Raw genomic sequence first — 17,886 nt, 5'->3', positions numbered from 1 at the left:
GCTCTGTACTCCTAGTAGCCCTTGTGCCTTGCTACAAGAGCAGTATGGATTATATGTGGTTAAATTCTAGAAACTGCACTTTACCCTGTTCCTAAAGCCAAGTCCTCACATTAGAGCCTAGTTCCATGGTCCTCTTTCCACTTATCACTTTCTCTCTGCAACTTCTCTCCAGGGACCTTTGAGCGGGGCTGATATCTATGCCCTACAAAGTGCATTGGACTGGTTATTCACACTGGTATCTGTTCCGATGTATTGAGGCATCCTTCTGGTGGGCCATGGCACCTGTTCTGACTAGTTGGTGCCTGTATGTACCAGTAGTTAGATATTTTCCATGTAATTTCTGCTCATAATCATCATTAATTTGATGTCTGATAGCATCATTGGAACTTCAGTATGAAGACAGTAAATGAAAATTCTTTTTGTGGTAAAACATTAGCTTTCCTTTGCCTTTAAGAATGAGGTTAGAATTATTTGTCCACCAGAAAATGTTATTTTCAGAATTGGACTTAGTTTCTATCATGTAGAGGGCCAGCCATATACGACTTTAATCAGAACTGTTGACTGATCAGACTTTCAGTATATGCATGCCAAACATGCTCAGAGGCCAGATATTAGAGACAAAAGAATGAATTGGTCATAGACTGTGTCTACCAGGAACTTACTGTGTAGGGAGGGCTTCATCCGTGGTCCTCTCACTTATTATTCAGAATCATTCAGTTTTACATTTTTAAATTTAAAATTATGGTAGATTTATTTTTGCCTTTTAAAAATGTAGGTGATTAATTCAATTTAGAAACATATTTGAGAGTATCACAATACTCTTGAGAAGTAATTGGATAGACCCTCAAAAATCCATTCAAGTAATGTCTCAAATACCCATTGTCCGTCCATCCATCCATTCATCCATCTGCCAGGAAATGTGCTTGCAAATAGAAAAAGTCTCCCAAGAAGTTTACAGATTAGTGCAGAAATAAATACAAAAATAAAGAATTTCAATGCCATTGTGGAGGTAATTTCTGTGTCATTGTGGTGGTAAGCTCATTGTGGAGTATAATGAAAACAATCCTAGACCCTGGAGGATAGTAGATCTGGATTTGAATTCTGGCTCTTCTCTCACTAAAGCTGTGGCTTTGAGTGAGCTGTTTAACATCTCTATATCAAGTCTCCTCATCTATTACATGTGTACAGTTTACTTGCCTGACACATAATAGATGCCTATCATGTTACTACCATCTCTCTATCTCCCCCTCTTCCCTTTCATTCATCTCTGAACTTTGGTTTCTTTATCTCAAAAAGGAAAGAGTTTAATTTGATTTCTAAGTTCTTTAAGAATCTAAAGGTCTATAATTTAGGAACCACTCCCCTAAGCTAGAAAGAAGTATATTCATTACTTATGGTCAGATATGCAGTGTGTTCTGTAAATACGGCAAATCTAAATAAATAACACTGATTAGTCTCTAACACACTGAGCTCTTTCTCACCTTCAGGACTTAGCACATCTTGCTCCTTTTGCTTGCAGATCTCTTCCCCCCCTGTGCTTACCTGGTTAATTCCTGCTCATCCTCCAGGTCTCTATTTAAAAGTCACTTCCCCCAGGATGATTTCCATGGATAATTTCAGGGGGCTAGACTGTGAATTCTCCTTGGACTCTATACTTATCCTGTCAAAACAGTCGTCACACTACAGCCATCCCCCACTTATATATAAATGCCAACATTTGAGATCTGTAAACTTCTAATGTATTTACCTTTAAAAAGATAGCGATAATGACTCCTCTGACCCTAGACCTTCTGGGGGCTGGTTTAAGGTTTACTGTAGAGAAGAAGGATCTATTTGTATTTCAACCTCTAAATGTAAAATACAGGTACAAATTATTAATGACTAACGTGTGTAAATCGTTTACTACATGCCAGGCACTATACCAGGCACTTTATATGTGTTGTTTTATTTATTCTTCATATCAACTTTAAGACATAGGTTTGTGAGTGACATAGGTGTGTTAAGGTTTTTAGGTAAATTGTTTACCATTACACGGAGTACTGTGTTCCCTAAGTATCAAGATACCATAGATTGTTAAAACAAAACATGGCAAAATAAACAAACAAAAAACAACCCACCAAAAACTCAAAACAACAATAACATTGGTTTAACAATAACTTTTCAGAAAGAGAAGGAAACATGACTTTATATATACACATTAATTCTAAAATGGATCCTGACATCAGATGCGTTAGAATTTCAGAGCAGCTGAGGCAAGTTTGAATTCAGGATTGTGTGACTTCAGAACCAGGAATTTTTTAAAAAATTTTAATTTATCATTATATAGTATAGTTGATTTTCGTGTTCCTTTACTCATTCCTCTTTTTCCTGCCTCCATCACCCCCCACCCCCATCAACATCATATCTGCTCACTTGTCTTAAGATCAAGGAATTGTTGTGGTGGTTGTGTCTTCCTGCACCTTCCCCCTGATCATTTGTATATTTACTTATAAATTTTTATTAGCTCCCACAAATAAGTGAGAACATGTGGTTTTTCTCTTTCTGTGCCTGGCTTATTACACTTAATACAATTTTCTCTAAGTCCATCCATGTTGCTGTGAATGGCAGTATTTTATTCTTTTTTACAGCAGAGTAGTATTCCATTGTGTAGATGTACCACATTTTCCTTATCCACTCATCCAATGATGGGCATTTAGGCTGTGGAACCAGTATTTTTACCATTACTCTATACTCATCACATTCAGAAAATCAGCCCTCAAGTCCATGATACTTGTGAAAGGCTTATAAGGTAAATAAAAATATTTTTTTTGAGAATTGTGAAAATGTGAAAATAAGCCAAGGAAGAATATAAGTGCAAAAACAAAACAAACCAAAAAACAAACCCCAAACAACCCAACACCATTAAATTCAAACTTGCCAGCAACATTAGGTTTGCAAACTTTAAAAAAGATGCAGAAAATATATAATATTTAATAATATATTAGTCACTTTATATAATTTATTTCATTTACTCATAATTTTATAAGATAAATATAATATTATAATTCACATTTAACAAATGAGGAACTGAGGCACAGCACCTGCCCCAGGTCACATACTAAATAAGGGGGGAGTTTGAATTAGATGTAGGGAAACATTCTAAAGTCCACAAATTGTGGAATTGATAGGAAATTCTGTAATTCCCAGATCCCAGGGATGCAGCGATGTTTTCTGAATAATTGAGTAAAATCCATCAAGACAAATGTCCTCTGTTGGAGTAAGCTTTCAACACGGGAGAATCTGGTTTGTTATAGAAATGCAATCTTTCTAGATGCTCTATTTGCTGCCAGACCTTAATTTTGCCAGTTTCAGTTTTGACAGTGTCTTAGTCTGTTTTCTGCTGCTATAACAAAATACCACAGACTGGATAATTTATAAAGAAAAGAAATTTGTTTCTTACGGTTCTGGAGGCTGGGAAGTCCAAGAGCATGGTGTAGGCATCTGTAGAAGGTTTTTATGCTGGGTCATCCCATGATGGAAGGTAGAAGGCCGAAGAGCAAGTGAGCATGCAAGACAGGGAAATAAAGGGGGCCTAACTTATCCTTTTTATCAGGAGTCCACTCCAGTACAACTAACTCACTCTCTTGATAAAGGTATTAATAAATTCTAGAGGGCAGAGCCCTCATGACCTAATCACGTCTTGGAGGTCCCACCTCGTAATACCATCGCAATGGCAATTAAATTTCAACATGAGTTTGGAGGGGACATTTAAACCATATAGTCACAGTAATCTTAGGAACTGAGCCCCACAAAGGGCTGAAAGTAACAGCATTGTAATCTTCTGGTTACTGCCTCTGTGGTAGTAACCCTAGACTAAAATCCCCTTGTGGTTAGGTACTATATTTTGTTCCTTGTTATATGAGTGATTGGCATAGCCAAGGGACTCAATAAATACTGGCTGAATGAATGAAGCATAAAGACATCAAACAATTTTACATTTCAACAAAGAAAATGCATTATCATAAAGAACGTGGTCTTTTTATCAGGCCACAGCCAAACCTCTACAGGGCTTTTTGCATGTTAGAAAAAGTGCTTCCTCTGGGTGGACAAATTAGGGATAGGCATCCACTGGGAAGGTGTACTCTCTCTGACTCGGCTCAGCCCTGTGCACCAGAAAGCCATAGAGTCCAGCTAGGCAAATAGAAATTAGGTTTCTAAATTCACTTGTCCCTCTGATCAGGCATATTTAAGCTGTGCAGAAATTATACAAGGGTGTATAGTGGTCTGGCTTACCTCATCTCCCTCCCCACCGCCCCTTTTTTTTTTTTTTGCAGAGTGGGAGTCTTTTGTTTTGGTGGCTGGCTGGTACAAGGATCCGAACCCTTGACCTTGGTTTTATAACACTGGGCTCTAATCAGCTGAACTAACTAGCCAGCACCTCCGTTTGCCATTCTTAATCAAGAAAGTATCAATTCTGCCTAGCTTAAAAAGATGTACAGTGATTGTATCCTATTGATTTATACCTTATTTAACATCCATGTCAGTCTTTATTTTTCAAGGACAGTGCATTAGATAGATTACTTCCTTTCTTTCTTATACTGTAATCTATACCATTTTACAGGATCTTTCTGAATTTTGAAAAAATTGAGCCCTGAATCTGTAAATTTTAGTTTTTTGGAACATTTTGTGAATTTTCTACTGATTTTCTTGTGCCATTCTTCTTATTTTGTTAGATCAGCCACTAAGAAAAAAAAAAAAAAAAAAAAAAGCTAAACCTGGACTCTAAAAAACCCATGAATTATTTTTCTCTTCCAGCTACTTGCAGGAGTGCATACACATGAACATGCACAAACACACATATACATACAAATACAAACATACACAAACACACACACATATATATATACACACATGCATATACACATATACTGCTTTTCTGTGCTAAGTGGGAATTTAGGGGCAACCCAACTTATAGCAAGAGACGGATTCTGTAGGAATTAATGGCTCTCAAAATAGCTCAAACTGATTGCAAATGATTATCCTAGTAATGGTTTCCCAGAAAGAGTTAATTAAAGTTAAAATCTTAAAACTCCACTTCATATCACTTAGACATACGCATGCTCCAAAAATTTAGGAATTAAACCAATGTACCTTTCTTGACCAAACAAAATCCCAATTAAAAACCTTTTTGCCTTGATTATAGCTTTGTTACAGCATGCTTTTTAGAAATGATATTTGAATTTATTTTTAATATGGCCTACAGAACTGTTTTCAAAATAATTTAACCGTTTTGGAAGAAGAGAATGTTTCAATTCAGTTCACAATTCTTAGAGTGTTGTCTTCCTGTCTGCAAATGCGTTTGAGAATGTGATCTCTGTGATGGACCTCAATATTCGTAGTTTCCTTTAATCCTGAAGTTTCTCACTCAGTAAACTGAAGCAACAAAATGGAAAGAATTGTGATGATGGAGCAGAGAACCTGTCCCTTTGAGGGCTCGAAGGATGATTCGCTGTTGTGGGGGCAAAGTCTGGGGATAGGAGCCAGCTCCACTCTCTCCATTGGTGAACAAGGGCAGGGGCATCTCTGTCAGGAGAACCCTTGCGATTGTTAGTGAAAGACATAGTGAAGTGTTTGGAGGAAAAACTAATCCTAGTGTCAGGATTGCTAATGCCTACCCAATATTGGTTGCCTCCTGCTTTATGACAAACTTTAATTTGTAGCACCTTGAAAATGACATGGTTTCCAGATGTCAAGACACTTTCTTTTCTGGTTCATGTTGGCTTTGCCATTATGCAGGTGCAAGCACTGGACTGGCCCCAGGTAAGCTAGCAGTTGAGACTGGAGAGTAGAGGGTTTAGATTACCTGGAAAAAAGTACTGAGTGGGAATTAAAGGGGGATGACTTCAGAGATGTCACTTTGAATCCCAGCTTTACATTTTATTGCATGAGCTTGAGCAAGCTGTTTAACCTCTCAGAGGCTGTGTTTTCTTCATTTGGAATAGTCCCCACCTTAAATGGTTGTTGTAAGGATTAAATTAGATAATTCATGGGAAGCAATTAGCACAGTGTCTGACGCATGCTGAGTGTTTGGTAAATTCTGTTGCTGAGATGTGGTCCTGGAGAATTTCTTTTGGTCTGAAATTCTCTTCTCATAGGTTTTTTTTATTCCTAGCCTAGGAATAGCTGGAATGAATAAAACTTTGGCAACTTTTGACTTTGGGCAAAACAATGAATTGTCAAGGGTAGCTACCAAATCAGCCTTAATATATCCTAAGTTGTTTCCCATGAACTTGACTAGTTGTATGCTATAAATAATAATAATGATGGATCTTATAGAAATAAGAATATTAATTGTTCCTATTTGTTCAATGAGAGCTTTACTTGCTAGGTGCTTAAAATATAAAATTTTAAATATTAATAACATTGGCACATATTAAGAATCATTATTCATATTTTACTGATAAAAAGAAGCAAAGAGATTAAGAAACATCTTCAAGGCCACACAACTAGTAAACAGAAGACTGGGGATTAAAAACCAGGTTTGTTTTACCCCACAGCTTTTGTTTTTCTACCACATCATGCTCAGATGAGCCAGAAAATTTGTCCTAGGATTAAGCGTAGTGAACACCAACAGGTTGTTTTGTCTCCCTAGTGAATACCAAATATTTTGCTGCCAGTTTCACAACCTCGGAGGGAATCCTACAAACTCTTCTTTGCTGGAATCCAGAATCCCTTTAGCTGATTAAATTATTTCCATTGACATGGATTTCAATTCAATCTAATAGCAACAAGGCACTGTCTCGACAAAGGAAGTGCTGTTGTTAGGGCTTTTTCTGAGAGGGGCTTCTTTCATAACTTTTCAGTTAGATGAATTTGGAGAATAGAATTATTCACATCTGTCCAGTCCATGAAGAGAAAAAGTTCTGTTCTAGGGACTGGTTTTACTTCTAGTGGATCTTATCATGAGATTTTAAAAAATGGTTCTAAAAGAGAAATTAACCACAATACTAGCAGAACAGACCACAATGTCAGGAGGATAGATCAAAGATAAATGAAACATAAACAATTAGGAGGAGGGACAGTTGTAACCTAATAATAAGGTTAGAGGTACCAGTAGAAATAAAGGTATGGGATAGAGTAGGGGCAACAAGGAAGGAAATGGTTAAGTCCATTTGTGGGAGTTCAGGAAATTCTTTGGAGAGTTGAAAATCACTGAACTGAGTGTTGAACAGTGAGCAATGTGCTCCCAAATGCAGAGGAGCAGAATGAAGTGTGCAGGGGAGTTAGAGCTCATATAACAAAGGAAAGTGTCAGATGACTCAAAGAGAGATCAATAAAAATTATTCAAGAAGGAAGGACACAAAATGGAAAATCATCAAAATAGTAGACCTATTACATGGTCTTTTCCTACACCAACCAATTCTTTGATTCTCCCACACCAACAATTCAATTCTGACACTATTTGCCTGGGGTTAACATCAGATCCCATAAGATAAAGGCCTCAGTCCTCTAAGACTGCCCCCAATTCAGTCACCAGATGCAAATGGGGTCCACAGGCTACCCACACTTCTTCCTGGCCAACTACAAATTCAGGGATTCACATGACCCTCTCCTTAGGTTTGATAATTTGCTAGAATGATTCACAGAACTCAGGAAAACACTGTACTTCTTTTTTAAAATTTTATTCATTTTCATTTTTATTTTTTAAAAATTATTTTTATTTATTTTATTTTAATTTATCGATATACAATGTAGTTGTTCTTCATGCTCCTTTACCAATTCCTCCTTTTCCCCCCATCAACATATCAGTTCATTTATCTTAACAAGTTCAAGGAATTATTGAAAATACTGTACTTCTTATTACTGGTTTATTATAAAAGATACAACTCAGGACCATCCAAGTGAAAGAGATGCACAGGACAAGGTATGGAGGGTGGTGGTGATGGTGATGGCACAAAGCCACTGTGTCACCACATTGGTGTGTTCAACCCAGGAAGCTCTGCCAACTCTGTTGTTTAGGGATTTTTATAGAAGTTTCATTATATAGGTGTGAGTGATTAAATCATTGGCCACTGGTGATTGAACTCACTCTCCAACCCCTCTTTCCTCCTTGGAGGTGGAAGGAAGGATTAGGAGGGCTGAAATTCCCAGCCCTTTAATCAAGTGGTTGGTTTTGCTGGTGACCAGCCTCTATCCTGAAACTATCTAGGGTCCCCTCCCCTCCTTGGGTCATCTCATTAGCATACAAAAAACACTTATCACTCAGAAAATTCCAAGGTTTTTAGGACCTCTGTGCCACAACTGGGGACAAAGACTATATATATATATTTTTATTACACCACACCTATATCCAACTATACCAACAATTATATTAAATATTAATGAACTAAACCCATGCTGTCTAATATGGCTGCCACTGCCACATACAGCTATTTGAGTTTAAATTAATTTAATTTAAATATAATTTAAAATGCAGTTCCTTAGTTGCACTGGCCAATTTCAAGGACCCAGTAGCCACATGTGGATAGTGGATATTATGTTGGATAGTGCAGATATAGAACATTTAATCACAGAAAGTTCTAGTAGACAATGCTGGAAACAGAATGTCAAAATGGATTTAAAAAAGCAAGACCCAATCACGTATTGTCTACAACAGATACACTTCAAATGCAAAGACACAGAAAGATATAGTGTACAAACAGTAAGCATAAGAATGCTGGAGTGACTAATTTAATGTCAGATAAAACAGACTTCATGACAGAGAGTGTTATTAGAGATAAACAGGAATATTTCATAATGATACAAGGATCAGTTCAGCAGGAAATCATAATAATTATAAATGCTTATATGCTTAATAATAGTAACTCCAAATATATGAAGCAAAACTGAGAGAATTAAAAGTAAAAATAAACGATTCCACAATCCTATTTGGAGATTTTAATACCCCTCTCTCATTAATTGGTAGAGCAACTAGACAAAGGATCAGTAAAGACATTGATGATGTGAGCAATGTTGGCAACCATCATAACCTAACTGAACCTGACGGCTGCAAAATACACATTCTTTAAAAGAATATGTTTTTTCTTTAATGGTACTTTCATTATGGTAGGCTATTAAACAAGCCTCAATAAATTTAAAAGGATTAAAATTATACAGACTATTTTTTCTAACCACAACAGAATTAAATTAGGAATAAATAACAATGGCATATTTATTTATTTTTAGCAAAAGTGTTTTTTTTTTATTGGAACACGGTTGTACATATCTGTGGGGTACAGCATTGAATATCAATACTGGTGTGCAATATGTGATGTTTAAATCAGGATAATTAGTATATTCAACATTATATAATGCAATTGATTTTTGTGGCCCTTTACTGATTCCTTCCTTACCCCTCTCTCCCTTCCCCTTTCCCACCTCTGGTAACCTCAGTTCTGTTCTCTTCAGTTGAAAATTCAAAAAGTTCAAAGTATATTGTGATTGTTGTATCTTTCTTTTCTTATTTATTTGTTTGTTTTTTAGCTCCAACTTATAAGTGAGGACATCTGGCATTTCTCTTTCTGTGCCTGGCTCATTTCACTTAACAGAATTTTCTCTAAGTTCATCCATATTGCTGCAAATGGTAGTATTTTGTTCTTTTTTTATGGCAGACTAGAATTCCATTGTGTAAATATACCACACTGTCCTTATCCAGTCATCTGACTATGGACATTGAGGTTGGTTCCAACTTTTGGCTACTGTAAGTAGAGCTGGAATAAACATGGGAGTAGGTGTCCATTTGACCTGATGATTTCCAACAATGGCATATTTAGGGTAATCAAATTTTGGAAATTAAACAACAGACTTTTAAATAATCCGTGGATCAAGAAGTAATAGGAAAATTAGAAAATATTTCAAATTGAATAACAAAATAACAACATATAAAAATTTGTGGGATGCAGCAGGGAAATTTAATTCTTTAGCTTTTAATATAGGAAAGAAGAAAAGTCTACAATCAGTATTTATGGTTCCATTTTAAAAGGCTAGAAAATGAAAAGCAAAGTGAAAATAAATGGAAGGAAGGAGATAAAGCTAAGAACAGAAATCAACAAAATTCTCTGATGTTTTTCTTCAATTTCATTGACACCTGCTCTTAACTTTATTTCCTTCTTGTTTTTGCTCAATTTAGCATGCTGCTGAAATCAGCAAATGACATGCACATTCTAGAATGAAAAAGATGTTGGTCAAAGAGTAAAAAGTTTCAGTTGTGCAGGATGAATAAGTCTTAGAGATCCAATGTACAGCATTGTGAATATTAATACTGAACTGTATGCTTGAAATTTGTTAGGAGAGTAGATCTTAAATGTTCTTACCACACAAAAAGGTAACTATGTGAGGTGATGGATATGTTAATTAGCTCGATTGTGGTAATCACTTCATGATGCATCCGTATATCAAAATATCATGTTGTACACCTTAAATACATAAAATTTTTATTTGTCAATTAGACTTCAGTAAAGCTGGGGAAAAAAAAGAAAGTTACAACTTGGTCCATAGAAAATGGCAATTGGATCAATAAATTTTTGGTGTTTCCATTTGAATTTGAATTTTTTGTTTAGTTTTTTCTTAAGTGACATTTATAAGACTCAATAAAAATTTAGATAGGGTACAGATAAGCAATAGCATTTTATTCTCATACCATTTGACTATATCCTTTTGCTCCATTGTGCTTTTATAAAAATGCCAATAGAATTAGAAAAAAATATGTTAAAGGAGATTTGTAGTCCCTAATAAGAACTAGAAAATATAGGAGAACTTAGTTATACAGCTGTTTGTGATGTATACAAATTTGGCTATGCCACAGGTCAAATATCCCCTGAAACCTAACTACATTTAATAAAAAAGCCTTCTCTAAGATGATTTTTTGTTCAATCTATGAATATCAGCATTATCTAAAGGCTCCACTTTGCAGGAGATGGGATGGGAGAACAGAAAGAACATGTGTTTGAGTCAGACAGATCTGGTTTCAAACACCAGCTGTGCCACCTAGTATTTCTGTAATCTTGATTAAGTCCCTTGAAGGGTTTGGATGTCTAAATATTCTATATACAATATTCTAAATCCAGCCATGCATCAGTTAATGACTGGGATATGTTCTGAGAAATGAGGTGATTTTGTCATTGTGTGAACATCATAGCATGAACTTACACAAACCTAGATGGTCTGGCCTACTGCACACCTAGGCTATATGGCATAGTCTGTTGCTTCTAGGCTACACACCTGTAGGGCATGTTACTGTGCTGAGCACTGTAGGCAGCTGTAACACAATGGTAATCCAAACATATCTAATTGTAGAAAAGGTACAGTAAAACTACGGTATTATAGTCTTATTGGACCACCTTAGTATATGTGATCCGTTGCTGACTGAAATGACGTGGCGCATGACTGTACTTACTTCCAAAGGTTACTGTGTGCTTTTGAGGAGTTAATGTATGTAAAGTGGTAAAGTGCCTGGCACATAGGAGGTCATCCTTGACCCTATAATACAAGGTACTGTGAATGATTAGTAGCTTTCTGCATTTCAGAGAACGAGTGTGGCAGAGCAAAAAGAACAAGGTCTTTGAAGTTATGGAAAACCAGGCCACGCTGTCCTTGCCATTCATTGGTCATCTGACTTTGGGCGAATTACTAACGTTTTAGAGTTTCTGTTTCCCCATTGTGGGGGGGGGGGTGGATAAAGAAAGAAAGAAAAGAAAAGAAAAAAAGAGCATATCTGCAGACATATGAGGACTAAATGAGTTATGATATATATACATCTAGCACTATATACATACATCTATATACATACACTATATACATACATCGATATACATACACTATACATATACATCTATATACATACACTATATATATACATCTAGCACATATATACATCTAGGGCTAGAGAAGCAAATCTCATTGTTCCACACATGCTGCAGAGTGGAAAGATGCTCATGAGCTCCATGGAGGTTATTTCCATGGTGCCAACTATGTAATCTTCATGATTGATGATAGTTGTTTTAAGATTTTCAAAAGTTCCATCCAAAGAATCTATATTCCAGATTATTGATTTATTGAACTTTCCTGCTTTTCGGTGCAACAGAGTATATGATCAGTGAGATACAGAGCAGTATTTATTTGATTAAAATTTCTTTAGCTTAATGTTCTTGTTGCTAGGGGCAACCAACTAAAGAATAGATCTAAAATGACAGGCAACAGGCACAATTATTACAGTCTGTTTTTATCCTTCCCCAGTTGTGATTTTAAAATAGCCTCTCTAGTGCTTGTAGTCATAAAAACAATTGCTGTGTATGCCACTTTAGACATATTGACAAACCATCCACCTAAATAACTCTATCCCACTAATGAACCTCTTCCCAGGGCTTGGAGAGTCAACCTCAGGCCACATGTGCCATTGCTGCACTAATAGCTATAAGGAATATGATGCTGTTTATATTACAGAAATTATTTTCCCAACTGAATTTTCAGTTAACTGATATGACTTAGATACACATAATATTATTAGCACCAACATTTACATAGTTTGCATCTTTTTGGAAACTACTTAGCATCACTTCTTAAAAAAAAAAAAACTAGTCTATTTAAGAATTTGATAGTTCTGGTATATAGATATACTGAAGACACTAAAGGAGACAAGAAATATACCCTTGGCATAACTGTTTATATTACAGTTAAATTCCATTAGAGTGCTTTCAAGGGCAAAAGAACATCTTTGTAAGCAGGAAAATATTAACTTTACAGAAGCATGAAACACCTTTGGGATGTTGGTTGGATCTTCCAAAGTTGAACTTGATATACAGGAAAAAAACAAAACAAAACCCAAAATGAACAAATAAGAAACCACATTAGAGTAGCACATGACAATACAGTTTCACTCTTCTCCAACATCTTATTCATTTGCAAGTCAATAGAGAGAATCTTCTAGTACATGATTTGGTGTCTGCATGCTATGATGCTATTTGTCTGACTCCTGGAGTGTTACATTCACATGGACAGGACTTCCAGGGAGGTGGCCATTATCAGATTTACAATAAGACTCCTACTGGTTGAGAAGCCTCTTTGGTGAGAATCCTGCATGCTAAATTGTATTTCCTGAGGCTCAGGAGAACCTCTATATGCTCCATGTTAAAGGGCAGGATTCCTTAGGAGAACTACCTTAGGCAGCTGATAATTATAGTGCAGTTGTTGACCAGAGTATTTCCTAGTCGGCTGAGAATTAATGGAGACTGTACTTCTGATGAGGGGACATGTACTTCTGATGAGGAGACGCTTTCTGCAGGAAGATTTGAATGTGAAGCAGGATTCAGGGAGAGCCTCTAAACTGGGCAAAGGAAGAGGGCAGGGAAAGAAGCCAAGAAGAGGCACAAAACATTAGGGGGGATCAAAAACATTTTGTTCACTTCATAAATTTTTTCTGAGGCTGAGTCACTTAAGACTTTTTCTAATTAAAAAAAAAAGTGCTCTTAAGTTTAGTCTAGCCAAAGTCACTAGATACTACAAGTAATAGTTCCCCTTTTTTCTTCCTTCTAAATCTGTACAATATTGCAACATTCCGTTTCCCTTTCTGCTTACATTTGCCACAGGCGGTGGAGATCTGAAGTTCCTAGCTATGACCAGTGACCAGTGAGTGCTGCCAGGGTGAAGGTTGGTAAACTAAAGAAATGACTCAACTATTAACCAAATGCTCTTCTCTGTAGGCTTCCTCCACTATCACTAAAACCAGAAGTGGATTAGAACCCCCTGTGTCTCTAGGGATCACACGGGGTATACTATTTATTAAACCAGGAAAAAGGTTTGTCTCTGGGAAGAAGAATCTGGCTCAGGCCAAATTCATTTATTCATTTATTGAGCATGTGTACACTTTCCAGCACTGCTCCCTGCACTGGGTGTACCCTGTGACATGTAGCAAGACCCCTGCCCTATTGGGGACCTGTGAGAATATGTCCTCTAGCTCAGTTGTTCCCATCCATGATGTTCAATAAAATTCTACCACCCTTCTTTCATTAATTTTAAGTCCTTTTGGTTTTCTCTTTACTCTTGGGACACCCCTGTCACTGTATTGCTTAGATTTTCTCAACTACTTTCAGCCACTTAGGGGTGATGGAAGCTCTGGAGCAAGAGGCAGGGGATTTCCTTAGAGGGAGACTGTTCTTTTTCTTTTTTTGTTTCTTCTTCTTTTTTTAAAACTAGTGTCTGAAAAATGTCATTTAGAATAACTTAGCTCCATTACGTGAGGCAAGAAATAACATTCTGGCATCAAATTATTCAGATTCTTGAGGATGTAAAACCTGACAGAATGAAATGATGACTTATGAAATTAAAGCTGTCACTCTCTGGAATAGTGATGTTCAAAGATGCTTAAAGATTGGCGGGTACTTGAGGGCTTAAGCATTTTGGGTGCTTTTATTATTATTCTCTTACATGGCACAAAACCAGCACTCAATAAGTATTTGTTGAGCGACTGAATAAATCACCTTTTATTTTGTAGTGCTATCTCCTCTAGAACCTACTTTTCTAGGGCCTATATTTATTTATGCAAAAAATACTTATTAAGTGTCTACTTCATATTAGGTGTTGTCCTGGGTCATAAATATGGAAAAATGAATAAAACTTGATACATTCCCCCATAGAGAACACAGTCCACTATTTGCAATGCTTAGATCTATAGAGTAAGGCTGTTTGTATGCACCCTTTTTTCATTTCATTCCTTGTGAATTTTTTTTAAAACTTTCTTTTTTTTTCTTTTTGCTTTAAAAAATATGAATTACTTGCCAGGCTTCATAACATTTCTCCTCTCAGTAGCCCATTTCTACAAAATCTTTACAAGTCTTAACTTTTGAGAAACTCTAGTGTTTGTGTGAATTAGATTCACTTCTTCCTTTCTTGTTTCCTTCAAAATTGACTTAGTATAGGTATGAATGGTACAGTAATTCTTTCAATGTGATTATCACAATGTGACTGTCTAGTATTTGGATCAGAACTTTGAAGGCTTAGTGACCTTGTATTAGTTTTCTGTGGTTGCTGTAACAAATTACTGCAAATGTAGTGACTTAAAACAATACAAATTTGTTATTTTATAGTTCTGGTGGTCAGAAGTTTGGAATGGAGCTCACTGAGCTAAAATCAGGGTGTTGTCAGGGCTGCATTCCTTTTAGGAAGTAAGCTGTAGGCTCCTTGCCTTCCCCACTTCCAGAGGCTGCCTGTATTCTTTAACTGGTGGCCTCTTTCATCTTCAAAACCAGCAGTGGCCAGACAAGTCTTTCTCGCACTGCATCACTCTGACTCTGTTTCCACCATCACCTCTCCTTCTCTGACTCTTACACTCTTGCCTCCTCCCTCTTTTATTTATAAAGACCCTTGTGATCACATTGAGTCCACCTGAACAATCTAGGATAAGCTCCCCACCTCAAGATCCTTAATTTAATCACATCTGCAAAATCTCTTTTGCCATGTGAGATATATTCACAGATTCCAGGGATTAGTATGTGGACGTATATTAGGGGGGTGTCATCATTCTGTTTGCCACAGACGTTCTGGGCTCTTAAAAAATAAGGTTTTTTTTTTATTTCTTTCAGGTTGAAATGGTAGCTGCATGTACCAGATTCTGATTCTCTCTAAATCTTGGCCTAAATGCTTGGCTGATCTTCCCTGCCCTGAGTCCAGTAGAACAGCACCTGATGTAATACTTTTGTGGAAAAGAACATTACATTGTATACCAGAGTGAATTCTTAATGTATTCATTTGGGCAGGTAATATTTTTGTGAATTAAAAATAAACTCAGCTCTGCAAAATGTCACCTTATGTTTTGACACTTTTGCTACCAATTTCATACAACTAGCTGATTTTAGTAATGGTATATGCACGCTATTTTGTATGCTATAATACATTTTAACTTTTGTCCTCATGTTTTCGTACTTCTTTTTCTTTTAATTTTTTACAGGAAAAATAGAGGAAAGCTTTACAATATTCTATTTGGAATAGAAGGTGTGAGCTATAATCACTGAGGTCATGTAACTATCGTTATTCTATTGAGGTGAGTTGTAGACTGGGATGATTTATAAGATGTAGTAAATCATCAACAAGCATTTAGTAGGCCAGTGTCTGTGAGTCTGTAAGAGTAAAATGTTTCTCCCGTCCTTGAGGAATCCACAGTTCACTAGGAGAAAGAGGGCACGTACAGCACCCTGTGGGAGCAGGAATCATGCTAGAAAATTAAATAATGGGTATTCAAATCTTATTAGCATGTGACAGTCAGATTGTAAACAGTCAAGCAAATATGTTTCCTTGAGAACTGGAGGTAAATGTCACTTGCTTAAGTTCATATTTGGAACAAAGGAGGTTGAGAAATAAAATACATGTTGAAATAAAATTTCTAATTTGAAAAATCTTTAAATTTGCTTACATATTTCCTCTTGATGTCATATTCATAGATTTGGTGGTATTAATGAATGTGTACAGAATGTACAGAAGATTAAAATGGGTATTTCAGAGATTAGAAAAGAAGTAAAAGCAATTAAAATATGTTTTTTGATTGTTGGGATTTTTGCTAACAAAGTATCATTGAGTGAATATACCCCTGGGGAGTGTGAGGACACAGGTCTATGAGGGAAGAAAAGAAGCTAGCTTTCACTCTTGATGAATGAGGATGATGGGCAGGTCCATAACAACTAATTATAGTATAAAATAATATAAGTGATTAAATCTCAGAGATACATACACAGTTACCCATAGTTGTATGGAGATAATTACAGTAAGACATAGTCATTAAGTAAACTCAAAGAGTAAGAGACTAAGACTGATGCTTGTGTGACTGCCAGAATCATGAACCCCTTTGACGGAGTTGATTCAGGTAGCTTTAGTCTAGTCCTTCAACCAAACAGATGATTAGATTTGTGACAAGGTCCTATCGTCATCTTGTTTTTGTTTTCCCACCCTGAGTTGACTTAGATTATAGCTTTGGGAAGAATCTTGTCAGTTGATTAATATAGACTCGCTATTTTCTCAACTCAAAAGAGTACAAATTTACTCTGTTGTTTATGTGGCCAGGGTTGAGTTGGAGTCATACCAAATATGGTTATAAGAAGTGGAGCCAGGGCAAGAATGAAGACGTTTGAAAACCACAGCCATGGATCATGGCATCCACTTAACCACCTTGAGCTAAACCATGTTTGATTCCACTTGGAAGTGTGGTTGGTAGGTTTTGGTGGATAATAAAATTCAATAATAGTAATTCCAATCTTGTTGGTAGATGGCTATTCAGACTTTAAAATTTTATCTATGTGACACCAAAATAACTTACCCTACTTCTGTTTTACTTGCCTGGATTTGTTATTTTGGCCACATAAAATCTTTGTAGTCAAACTCATGTCAAAGATTAGTCAACAATATGTGCTGGAAAGAACTTTAAAGAAAATACAGATCAATATTTTCATTTTAGAAATGACAACTATTATGATGAACTGAAGAGACAATGAAATACTGTCCTGTGGCTGTGAGTCCTGCTGAAACTCTGTGGTGACATACGGGCGCAGGTAAAGTCATGGACCAGCATGACTAGGTCTTTGATTTGTTCAGGTCATGAATGTCTCAATTACATGAACCGAGTAACATCAAATACCATTTCCTAGGGAGAGAGATGGGCTAAGTCTTTCAAAGTTTGGGTAATAGCATATTGCTTGGACTAGCTGAGTTAATGATTCTAAAAGTTTCATTCTTAAAATAAAAAAAATTTTTTTTGTTATTTTAGAAACTTATTTCCAAGGCAAGGTCCTATATTTGGTATTGCACAGGCCTTCAAAGAATTAAAAGCTGTGAAGGAAATAAATATTGGAGATATAGCTGACATGAAGAACATAGCTGAGGCAATAC

This window comes from Cynocephalus volans, chromosome 7 (assembly GCF_027409185.1).
Source record: "Cynocephalus volans isolate mCynVol1 chromosome 7, mCynVol1.pri, whole genome shotgun sequence".
NCBI classification, from domain to species: Eukaryota; Metazoa; Chordata; class Mammalia; order Dermoptera; family Cynocephalidae; genus Cynocephalus; species Cynocephalus volans.
The sequence above is the reverse complement of the archived record's forward strand: the minus strand, read 5'-3'. Positions refer to the sequence as shown.